General features: G+C 49.1%; 1 protein-coding gene across 3 annotated transcripts in view; it reads left to right on the top strand.

The window, feature by feature from the left end:
• Positions 1–12,978, top strand: part of LOC119954415 (src kinase-associated phosphoprotein 1-like) — a 511,846-nt gene that overhangs the window by 458,984 nt on the left and 39,884 nt on the right. The window lies entirely within an intron of this gene.

Below are 12,978 nucleotides of genomic sequence, written 5' to 3'. Positions count from 1 at the left end.
TGCCCCTTTTGGCAAGATGGTACCCTGGCTCTGCCAAGGTTCCCAGGTGGCAGGGGCACTGCCGAGGTGCCAAGGTGTAATTTTTTGCACGGGTGTTGGGGGGTGGGGATAATCCCATAGTGTGATGGGGTTTGGCGAGGTTGGGATCACTTTGGGGGCCTTGGAGATCGAGACACTATTTTTAAATGGCATCCCGACCTCTCGCTACACTGAGGGGTTCCGGCGATTATAAACCGGGGATATGTGTGGCCTTGGCCACGCGTTCCCCAGAGGCCCCTTATCAAACGAGAGTTGTGTTTTATAGCCTTGTGTTTCTCAGAGCTGTGAACACTGGGAACACGCGGCTAAACAAGCTCCCAGTGGGACTTTGTTCCCATTTAGTTAAATCGTGCCTTAGGGCTTTTTTTAATACTTTTATCCACCTATCAAAATTACTTTGTTTGTATCTTTCAAATTCTATATATTTCTCATTTATTTCTTTCCTTAAATTTCTCAACTTCTGTCTATAGGTTTCTGGCATTAGATTATATGCACTTAAAATGGCTTTTCATACCTCATTATTATCCATCCTCCTCTGACAATGATGCAAACACTTCATTAGCTCCCTACTAATTTTGATTGAACCAATAAAACCTACATGGTTTTTGGCCAATTCAATTGTTTAGCTACTTTCTCAAATGAGATAAAAATGCTTCCACATCTTTCTCCTCAAACCTTGGCAGTGCTTGACCATATTTAAATGCATCCCCAATAAGACTTGAACTGAGAAGGGTTACTCCTTCCTCTGGACTTGCCTCACACTGTCTTCAATGCCAACCTTTCAAGTTGATATGCTCAATTACTATCCAACACCCTCTCTTTTGGATCTATTTTCTGCAGTTCAAATTCTCTCGCCGTTTCCTCTCTCTCCTTGTCTTTTGGGACTAATTCCAGCTGTCTCATTTCTTTAGCCGATTGTAAATGTTTAATTTGTAACTGGATCTTAGCTAATTCCAATGGTTCCTGCCACTACTCAGGCTGAGTCTCTGGCACCTCTTCCAAATTTAAATGCTGAGCTATCACTTTAATTACCTCTACTTTCCTCGTCCCTGCAGGTAAATTCAACTGCAACGTTTCGGCCAAGTCCAAACGTTTTGTTTTAAGCACCTTTTGCAAACCATTCGGGGTTATTTCTTCACCACCCAGGAAACTATTAGGGCTGAGCTTCACTCTCGCTTGAGCGTAACAAGGCTGGTAGATCCTGGGAAAGGCCTCCCATGGACTTCCCGACAGCTTTTACACCTCGCGGGTTATACCCAAGTCCCGCCCAAAGAGGGCGTAGCCAACGGAGCACACCCCAGTGCTGAACAAAATTCTAACTATGGGCTAATCCGGTGAGAAACTCCCCAGATCCCCAAAAAACTGACCGAGTGTCATTAAACAGCGGGAAACTCCCTGGAAAAACCCACTAGAAATGAACTTCAGAAATGTTTCCGTTAAATTCCGCCCGCTGCCTCTGAAAGAACCATTTTACACTCACTACCAATTAAACTGACGGAGCATCAACACCTGAAAACAGCATCTCCTCACTCCCGCTGTCTTTAAATTCAAGAACCCCACTATTTTCAATTTGTAAAACGATGAGGAAATGTCGCTGCATCCCGGAAGTGGTAACATTGACAAATAGATACGCTTTATGTCAAAACAAACTTTAATTTAAACACAGAATTTACCACACTAGCAACAAGATATAGCTTTACGTTTACAGTTATAACAGTTCCAAAGTAAAATCGGTTGTTTCAGTTTCCTCCCACAGTCCAAAATGTGCAGGTTAGGTGGATTGGCTGTGCTAGATTGCCCCTTAGTGTCCAAAGGTTACGGGGATAGGGTGGGGGAGTGGGCCGAGGTAGGGTGCACTTTCAGAGGGTCAGTGCAGATTTGATGGGCCGAATGGTTTCCTTTTGTAGTTTAGGATTTCTATGGAATATTAAATTAATATTAAAGTGAACCAAGGAAGAGATTAACAGCTGCTGCTCATTTCTGACCAAACCTTTGTACAGATTTGGGGTGTTTAATCACTGATTCCTGCCTCATTTGCCTCCCTTGTCTACATCCCTTTCAATATCTGCAGACTGTTGGACAAATGGACATGGCATTTACCCCAAAAACCAGAGATGGATCCATTGCTCACCCTCCATCACTCACCCTCCATCACTCACCCTCAGTCACTCACACTCCGTCACTCACCCTCCGTCACTCACACTCCGTCACTCACCCTCAGTCACTCACCCTCCGTCACTCACCCTCCGTCACTCACCCTCCGTCACTCACCCTCCGTCACTCACCCTCCGTCACTCACCCTCCGTCACTCACCCTCCGTCACTCACCCTCCGTCACTCACCCTCCGTCACTCACCCTCCGTCACTCACCCTCCGTCACTCACACTCCGTCACTCACCCTCCGTCACTCACCCTCCGTCACTCACCCTCCGTCACTCACCCTCCGTCACTCACCCTCAGTCACTCACACTCCGTCACTCACCCTCCATCACTCACCCTCCGTCACTCACCCTCAGTCACTCACACTCCGTCACTCACCCTCCGTCACTCACCCTCCGTCACTCACCCTCCGTCACTCCCCCTCCGTCACTCACCCTCAGTCACTCACCCTCCGTCACTCACCCTCAGTCACTCACACTCCGTCACTCACCCTCCATCACTCACCCTCCGTCACTCACCCTCAGTCACTCACACTCCGTCACTCACCCTCCGTCACTCACCCTCCGTCACTCACCCTCCGTCACTCCCCCTCCGTCACTCACCCTCCGTCACTCACCCTCCGTCACTCACCCTCCGTCACTCACCCTCAGTCACTCACCCTCCGTCACTCACCCTCCATCACTCACCCTCCGTCACTCACCCTCAGTCACTCACCCTCCATCACTCACCCTCCGTCACTCACCCTCCGTCACTCACCCTCCATCACTCACCCTCCATCACTCACCCTCCGTCACTCACCCTCCGTCACTCACCCTCCGTCACTCACCCTCCGTCACTCACCCTCAGTCACTCACCCTCAGTCACTCACCCTCAGTCACTCACACTCCGTCACTCACCCTCAGTCACTCACCCTCCGTCACTCACCCTCCGTCACTCACTCTCCGTCACTCACCCTCAGTCATTCACCCTCCGTCACTCACCCTCCGTCACTCACCCTCCGTCACTCACCCTCAGTCACTCACACTCCGTCACTCACCCTCCGTCACTCACACTCCGTCACTCCCCCTCCGTCACTCCCCCTCCGTCACTCACCCTCCGTCACTCACCCTCAGTCACTCACACTCCGTCACTCACCCTCCGTCACTCACCCTCCGTCACTCCCCCTCCGTCACTCACCCTCCGTCACTCACCCTCCGTCACTCACCCTCCGTCACTCACCCTCCATCACTCACACTCACCGAATCACACAACACACACGCTCACATACACTGACACACACACGCTCACATACACTGTCACACACACACGCTCACATACACACACACGCTCACATACACTGTCACACACGCTCACATACACTGTCACACACACGCTCACATACACTGTCACACACACACGCTCACATACACACACACGCTCACATACACTGTCACACACACGCTCACATACACTGTCACACACACACGCTCACATACACACACACGCTCACATACACTGTCACACACACGCTCACATACACTGTCACACACACACGCTCACATACACTGTCACACACACACGCTCACATACACTGTCACATACACTGTCACACACACGCTCACATACACTGTCACATACACTGTCACACACATGCTCACATACACTGTCTCAGACACACGCTCACATACACTGTCACACACACACGCTCACATACACTGTCACATACACTGTCACACACACATGCTCATATACACTGTCTCAGACACACGCTCACATACACTGTCACACACACACGCTCACATACACTGTCACACACACACGCTCACATACACTGTCACACACACACGCTCACATACACTGTCACACACACGCTCACATACACTGTCACACACATGCTCACATACACTGTCACACATGCTCACATACACTGTCACACACACGCTCACATACACTGTCACACACACGCTCACATACACTGTCTCAGACACACGCTCACATACACTCTCACACACACACGCTCACATACACTGTCACACACACACGCTCACATACACTGTCACACACACACGCTCACATACACTGTCACACACACGCTCACATACACTGTCACACACACACGCTCACATACACTGTCACACACACACGCTCACATACACTGTCACACACACACGCTCACATACACTGTCACACACACACGCTCACATACACTCACACACACGCTCACATACACTCTCACACACACACGCTCACATACACTGTCACACACACACGCTCACATACACTGTCACACACACACGCTCACATACACTGTCACACACACGCTCACATACACTGTCTCACACACACGCTCACATACACTGTCTCAGACACACGCTCACATACACTGTCACACACACACGCTCACATACACTGTCACACACACGCTCACATACACTGTCACACACACACGCTCACATACACTGTCACACACACACGCTCACATACACTGTCACATACACACGCTCACATACACTGTCACACACACGCTCACATACACTGTCACACACACACGCTCACATACACTGTCACACACACGCTCACATACACTGTCACACACACGCTCACATACACTGTCACACACACACGCTCACATACACTGTCACACACACACGCTCACATACACTGTCACACACACACGCTCACATACACTGTCACACACACGCTCACATACACTGTCACACACACACGCTCACATACACTGTCACACACACACGCTCACATACACTGTCACACACACACGCTCACATACACTGTCACACACACACGCTCACATACACTGTCACACACACACGCTCACATACACTGTCACACACACGCTACACTGACACGCTCACATACACTGTCACACACACGCTCACATACACTCACACACACGCTCACATACACTGTCACACACACGCTCACATACACTGTCACACACACGCTCACATACACTGTCTCAGACACACGCTCACATACACTGTCACACACACGCTCACATACACTGACACACACACGCTCACATACACTGTCACACACATGCTCACATACACACACACGCTCACATACACTGTCACACACATGCTCACATACACTGTCACACACACGCTCACATACACTGTCACACACACACGCTCACATACACTGTCACACACGCTCACATACACTGTCACACACACGCTCACATACACTGTCACACACACACGCTCACATGCACTGTCACACACACATGCTCACATACACTGTCACACACACATGCTCACATACACTGTCACATACACATGCTCACATACACTGTCACACACACACGCTCACATACACTGTCATACACACATGCTCACATACACTGTCACACACACGCTCACATACACTGTCACACACACATGCTCACATACACTGTCACACACACACGCTCACATACACTGTCACACACACATGCTCACATACACTCACACACACGCTCACATACACTGTCACACACACGCTCACATACACTGTCACACACACACGCTCACATACACTGTCACACACACACGCTCACATACACTGTCACACACACACGCTCACATACACTGTCACACACACACGCTCACATACACTCACACACACGCTCACATACACTGTCACACACACATGCTCACATACACTGTCACACACACACGCTCACATACACTGTCACACACACATGCTCACATACACTGTCACACACACGCTCACATACACTGTCACACACACACGCTCACATACTCTGTCACACACACATGCTCACATACACTCACACACACGCTCACATACACTGTCACACACACGCTCACATACACTGTCACACACACACGCTCACATACACTGTCTCACACACACGCTCACATACACTGTCTCACACACATGCTCACATACACTGTCACACACACACGCTCACATACACTGTCACACACACGCTCACATACACTGTCACACACACACGCTCACATACACTGTCACACACACACGCTCACATACACTGTCACACACACATGCTCACATACACTGTCACACACACGCTCACATACACTGTCACACACACACGCTCACATACACTGTCACACACACATGCTCACATACACTGTCACACACACATGCTCACATACACTGTCACACACACGCTCACATACACTGTCACACACACACGCTCACATACACTGTCACACACATGTTCACATACACTGTCGCACAGTCATACAGTAGCAGATACGCAGCATCACACACGCACTTCCATGTGTAATGTTCAGGAGAGGTTAACACCAGCAAAAAAACACATTGACATGTCAAATTCTCGGCTCGCTGCTGGAGTCAGTGCGGTATCCCAGAATTAGTTAAATAGCTCAGTGACACTCTGAGCTTGTTTGTGATGAAGAAGGGGTCCCAGCATCACCTTGACTAGAGTTCTTCCTGGTTCACTCTGTACTCACTGACTTACACTGGCAACACCAGAATTTCAAATGCTTATCCAAAAAGGTTCGGAGGGGTTATTGGGTTACGGGGATAGGGTGGAAGTGAGGGCTCAAGTGGGTCGGTGCAGACTCGATGGGCCGAATGGCCTCCTTCTGCACTGTATGTTCTAAGTACTCTATGTTTTTTTAATTTAGAGTACCCATTTCATTTTTGTTTTTGCAATTAAGTGGCAATTTAGCGTGGCCAATCCACTTAACCTGCACATCTTTTGGCTTGTGGGGGTGAGACACGCAGACATGGGGGGAATGTGCAAACTCCACACGGACAGAGACCCGGGGCCGGGATCGAACCTGGATCTTTGGCGCCGTGAGGCAGCAGCGCTAACCATCGCGCCTCTGTGCCACCCACCAAAAGCTCATCCCTGTTTCTGAATCCTGTCAGAGGCCCTGCCCCTCCCTCCTTCTATAATTTCCTCCAACTCTGTAATCCTCTGAGATTCCCTGTAAACTGCGCAGTCAGCGCCACAGGTGTACTGCGAGGGACAGATTGTCCTCCTTAAGATATTGCACATTTATAATTGCGTAAAAAACGTTAAAAAAATACCATGCATTCAAATAACGAGGCTGTACACAACAAAAAAGGCTACATTGTCTGCACCTCTCTATTTCGGGCCAAAATCGCTTATTGTAAAATTGTGAAATTACTGTGAAAAGCCCCTAGTCACCACATTCCGGCGCCTGTTCGGGGAGGCTGTTACGGGAATCGAACCGTGCTGCTGGCCTGCTTGGTCTGCTTTCAAAGCCAGCGATTTAGCTCTGTGCCCCACATTAGTAGCCGTGCCTTCCGTTGTCTTGGCCCTTAGCTCCCTGAATCTCTCCACCTCACCCTCTCCTCTTTTAGAAACTCCTTAAACTCAAACTCCTCGACCAAGCTTTTGGTCACCTGTTTTGATACCTGGTGAGTAACTGTATGTCAAATTGTGTCCAGTAGCTCCCCTGTGAAGCACCTTGGGATGGTTTACAACATTAATGGTGCTACATAAATGCAAGTTGTTGCAAATGCAGGGAGGCGAGAATGGGAAATGGGTGAAACTGATCAATTTGCGCAGCAGAACGCAGGTCAGCGACCTCTGGTGTGTTGACGAGGACGGGGATGCTCTTGCGCTGCAGGAGATCGAAAGGCGTTGGGGAGGAAATCAGTTCTACTAAATGAAGTGGAGGAAATCAGACCTCTGATGGTCCATGCCGTGAGCTAGCTGGCTGTGTTTGGAGAGCATGGGAGAGAGGGAGAGAGAGAGAGAGGCCATTGTGAGCGCCTCATTGCTCGAGCCCCTTGTAACCTGACCGCGGGGTCCTTGTAAATTGAGTGTGAGAAATAAACTGTGAACTTGAAGCATGCGATTTGGAGCCATGCAGTTTCCCTCTGCCACTTGACTGTGATCTCACTGCCCACTTGGTAACACTGTGTGACCTTCTAGCAGATGTCAGGGCCTGCAGGGAAGTTGGCAAACACATTCTCCTTTGTACTGAATATTTACTCACTCCTGTTGCTAGCCAATGGGCAATATTATCATTCATTAGATCCAGGTAATGCAATTAAACACCACAACAGTTACTGGAGGCATCTGTAAAGCACCTGACCCCATCAATACACCTGCTGTAATACATCTTCCCAAAAAGCAAAAAAAACTGTGAAGAATAGAGGTCATTAATTTTCTGCCTGTATTTGGGCTCAGCCCAAATACAGGCAGAAAATTAATGACCTCTATTCCTCACAGTTTTTTTTTGCTTTTTAAAAACAAAATTGGGGGCTTTAAACTGGCTTTGTGGCAATTCTCTCACTTTCCCCATTAGGAAAATGGTCAGGGATACAAATGACTAGAATTCCCAAAGCTGATCACTGTGTGGGTCTCACTGGGACAAAGTGCGAGGTAGGGAATAGTCACGGGTCTGAGATTCCAATCCCCTACTTCACCATTCAGCCCATTGTGTCTACACTAGCTCTTTGAATCATCTAATTAGTCCTATCCCTGCTCTTTCCCCGAAATCCAGAAGACGTACAGCCAGCACGGTAGCACAGTGGTTAGCACTGTGGCTTTCCACCGCCAGGGTCCCAGGTTCGATTCCCGGCTGGGTCACTGTCTGTGCGGAGTCTGCACGTTCTCTCCGTGTCTGCGTGGGTTTCCTCCGGGTGCTCCGGTTTCCTCCCACAGTCCAAAGATGTGCAGGTTAGGTGGATTGGCCATGCTAAATTGCCCTTAGTGACCAAAAAGGTTCGGAGGAGTTATTGGGTTACGGGGACAGGGTGGAAGTGAGGGTTTAAGTGGGTTTGTGCAGACTCGATGGGCCAAATGGCCTCCTTCTGCACTGCATGTTCTATGTAAATAGAGGCTGAAGTTGGCCATTCGGCCCTTTGAACCTGCCCCACCATTTAACAAGATCATGGCTGACCCTACTGCATCACCTCCACCTCCTCACACTTGCTCTGCGTCCCTAAAAATCCACCGACCTCTGTCTATGAGTATGTTCAATGACTGAACATTCACAGCTCTCAGGGCTGGAGATTTTCAAAGATTCGCAAACCTTGGAGTGAAGACATTGAACTGGATTCTCTGATTTTGGGGCTACGTCTGGTTGATCCGTGACGTTTTACGTGGGAAAAGTCGGCACGGCCCCAGCACCAACCCTCCGACCGGTGAGGGGCTGGCAGCTGCGTCGCGTAAAATGCACGGCCTTCCCGATGTCAACGCCTGGAGAATTGCCGGGACCGCAGCCTCGCATGCGCACGGCGGCGACCTGCAGCGGTCGGGCCCGACTTGCCAGATAGTGCCCCTCTGGACACCCCCGGGCCACCCCTCACCAGGCCCCCCCCAGCCCTCGCCGAGCCCCCCCCCCTCCCCCGGGCCAACAGCTCGGCTCCCGCCCGACAGTTGGTGGCGCTGGACGCAGTCCGCGGCCGCCACGCTAGGTTCCCGACCGCTGAGACCACACAACAACCGCACGGTCGGGAACTCGGCCCATCGCGGGCGGAGCATCGGGGGAGGGTCTTCAGGTGACGTCCAGAGGCTGTCCCAACGGCGTGTGGCGTGCTCCCCAATGACGCCGTTTTGGAAGGGGTGGAGAATCCGAACACGGGCGCCGCTCCCGATTCGGCCATAAAGAGGGATTCTCCGCCCGATCGCCGATGGTGAAATCAGCGTTGGAGAACAAAAAATCCCACTCATAATTCCTCATCTCATTCCTGAATGGCTGACCTCTTATTCTGAGACTATGATCCCATGTTCTAGATTCTTCAGCCAGAGGGGGAAACATTTCCTCAAGAAAGACCCTGTCATGCCCCTTAAGTATGTTATTGTGGTAGTCACCACTAATGTATATATTGTATATAGAGGATGTCGCTGTCGGTGTTTTGTGGTAAGACCCTGTACTACAGGTACGGGGGTAGTTCCCTGCCTGCTGGCTCCGCCCAGTAGGCGGAGTATAAATATGTGTGCTCCCCGTACAGCAGCCATTTCACCAGCTGCTGTAGGAGGCCACACATCTTAGTGCGATAAAGCCTCGATTGCATCCAACTCTCGTCTTTGTGTAATTGTTCGTGCATCAGTTATATCTTTAGTTAGATCAGCATCTCTCTTTCGGGAAATATAGGCCTAGTTTATTCAGTCTCTCCTTTCAGGGTCATCCTCACTGGCTGAGTGAAAACATTTCTTGCCACCTCTCTGGTGCTTTTTCCAATGACCTTATATCTCGGCTTTAAGCATCTGGCTGAAATTTTGTTTTACTTTAAAAAGAGCGATCAATTGTCCATCTTAATAACAGTGGCACAGTAGTTAGCACTGTTGCTTCACAGCACCAGGGTCCCAGATTCGGTTCCCGGCTGGATCACTGTCTGTGCAGAGTCTGCATGTTCTCCCCGTGTCCGAGTGGGTTTCCTCCGGGTGCTCCGGTTTCTTCCCACAAGCCCCGAAAGACGTGCTGTTAGGTGAATTGGAAATTCTGAATTCTCTCTCAGTGTACCCGAACAGGCACCAGAGTGTGGCTTCAAAAAGGTGGATGGTGGCGCCCTCTGCTGCTCAGTTCATTTTAATAACTATTTGGATGAAACTTGTTTGAACAGCGAAGGCCTAGAGAAGTGTGTGTGATGCGTTCACCCTCCTGGGCGCACACCTCTGCGGAATAGCAGCCTACATCAGGAATTGAGGCACTGAAGGCAATCCCGTGTGGAAGTGTGCTCACGGAGTTCAGCGCACAAATTACAAATTCTCCCCAATTTCTGCTAGACTTATAGTGACTCTGCAATATTTATTGCATGCTTATTGCGTAGACCTCTGTGCCAGGGATCAAAGTGGTCAAGTTGGATTGGTCCAGAACGTCAGACGTATTTAAGGTTGGAAGCAGTGGAGAAGATCAATTCCATCAGGAAATACCGTTTAGGTAATCGGGAAAAAGAAACTAGGCTTGCATTTCTGTAGCGCCTCTCACATCTTGGGGTGTCTCAAAGCGCTTTCCCAGCAATGGGAAAGTGTAGTCACTGTTGGAATGAAACCAGTTTGCACACAGCAAGGTTCATCACACAACAAAGTCATAACAGCCAAACAATCTGTTTTTTGGTGAAATAGATTCATGGATGAACATCGACTGGGGCACCCAAGAGTACTTCAAAAAGTGGTCACGAGAAATACTTTTCATTCACCTGGGAGGGCAGATAAGGCTTCAGAAACCAGCCAGGAGGGACCACAGAGTCCGGGATCATTCTTAGAGCAGAGACGATCAAGAGGAGATTTAGTAGAGGCGTTCAAAATCATGGAGTGTTTCGATAGAGTAAAGAGGGAGAGAGTGTTTTCATTACCACAAGGGTTAGTAACCAGAGAAAACAGATTTAAACTAATTGGCAACAGAATCAGAGATGAGAAGAGGAAAGACAGCAAATTATTGTGATCTGGAATGCACTGCCTGAAAATAGATTCATTGGTCACCTTTAAAATGGAATTGAAAAGTAGCATTGCAGGGTTAAGGGAAAACAAGAGTGGCACTAATTGGATAACTCCTTGAAAGAGCTGGCACAAAGATGATGGGTTGAATGGCCATCCTTTGTGCTGCATGATGCTGTGTATCAAAGCTGAGGTGACTGAGGGAGGAAAGGAGTTTTACAGTGTTTCGGGGTCCAGGGATCGGCAATATAATGTTGGAATTGTATAAAACACTGGAGAGGCCACAGCTGGAGTATTGTGGGCAGCTCTGAGCACCACGTTATAGGAAGGAGGTTATTGCTCAGGAGAGAGGGCAGAGGAGGTTTACAAGAATGTTGTCAGGGCTGGAAAAGTGTGGCTACGAGGAGAGATTGGATAGGTTGGGCTTATTTAATTGAGGTGTACAGAATTATGAGGGGAAAAGTTAGAGTGGATAGGGATAAAATTATTTTCCTGGGTGGAGAATTCTAGAACTATAGATTCAAGATAAGAGGCAGAAGGTGGAGAGAGTACATGAGGAAGAACCTTTTTCTGCAGAGGGTAGTGGGGGTCTGGACTTCGCTGCCTGAGTTGGTGGTAGAGGCAGAGACCCTAAACTCTTTTTAAAAAGCACCTGGATCTGCACCTGATAAGCTATTAGCTACAGGGCTGTGGACCTGGTGCTGAAAGGTGGGATTAGAATGGGCACCTGGGTGTCCACGGGCTAGCTTGGACAAGATGGGCCGATTGGCCTCCTTCCGTGCTGTAACTTTTCTATGATTCTGTAAGACAGCAATTAACCTGATTTCAGCCCACACCGAAGATGCTCATGGGAGGAAGAGTTCAGGGAAGAAAGGTCAAATCAGCAGGGGAAAAAGAACAATGGATTGTGATACTCGAACAGAAAGCCATGCCATACAAATATAGAAATTGATGGGATGTATAAAGATAAAGTGAGACACTAAATCAGCTGCCTTATCAGTCAGTACATGAGTGGTGAGAAAGCAAAGATGATCAATATTATAATGCAGAAAGGTCACTGTAACTCCAGCCATTAGCTGGAAAACCCGAGCAATCTGGCAGAACCCGGTTTTCCACCCAACCCAATATTAATTCTCCACAATCCAACTGTACAGAGCGACACCTCGATTTTCAACCAGAATACAAATCATTGAGTAATGTCTCCTGTCAGTAAACATCTGGAGATTGCACTGCTGTAAGTAACTGGATTCACCTTAATTTATATGAAATGAAAATGAAAATTGCTTATTGTCACAAGTAGGCTTCAATGAAGTTACTGTGAAAAGCCCCTAGTCGCCACATTCCAGCGCCTGTCCGGGGAGGCTGGTACGGGAATCGAACCGTGCTGCCTGCCTGCTTGGTCTGCTTTAAAGGCCAGCAAGA

Source organism: Scyliorhinus canicula, chromosome 19 (genome assembly GCF_902713615.1).
Source record: "Scyliorhinus canicula chromosome 19, sScyCan1.1, whole genome shotgun sequence".
Taxonomy (NCBI): Eukaryota; Metazoa; Chordata; class Chondrichthyes; order Carcharhiniformes; family Scyliorhinidae; genus Scyliorhinus; species Scyliorhinus canicula.
Note: the sequence above shows the minus strand (reverse complement) of the source record. Positions and strands in the feature narration are given on the sequence as shown.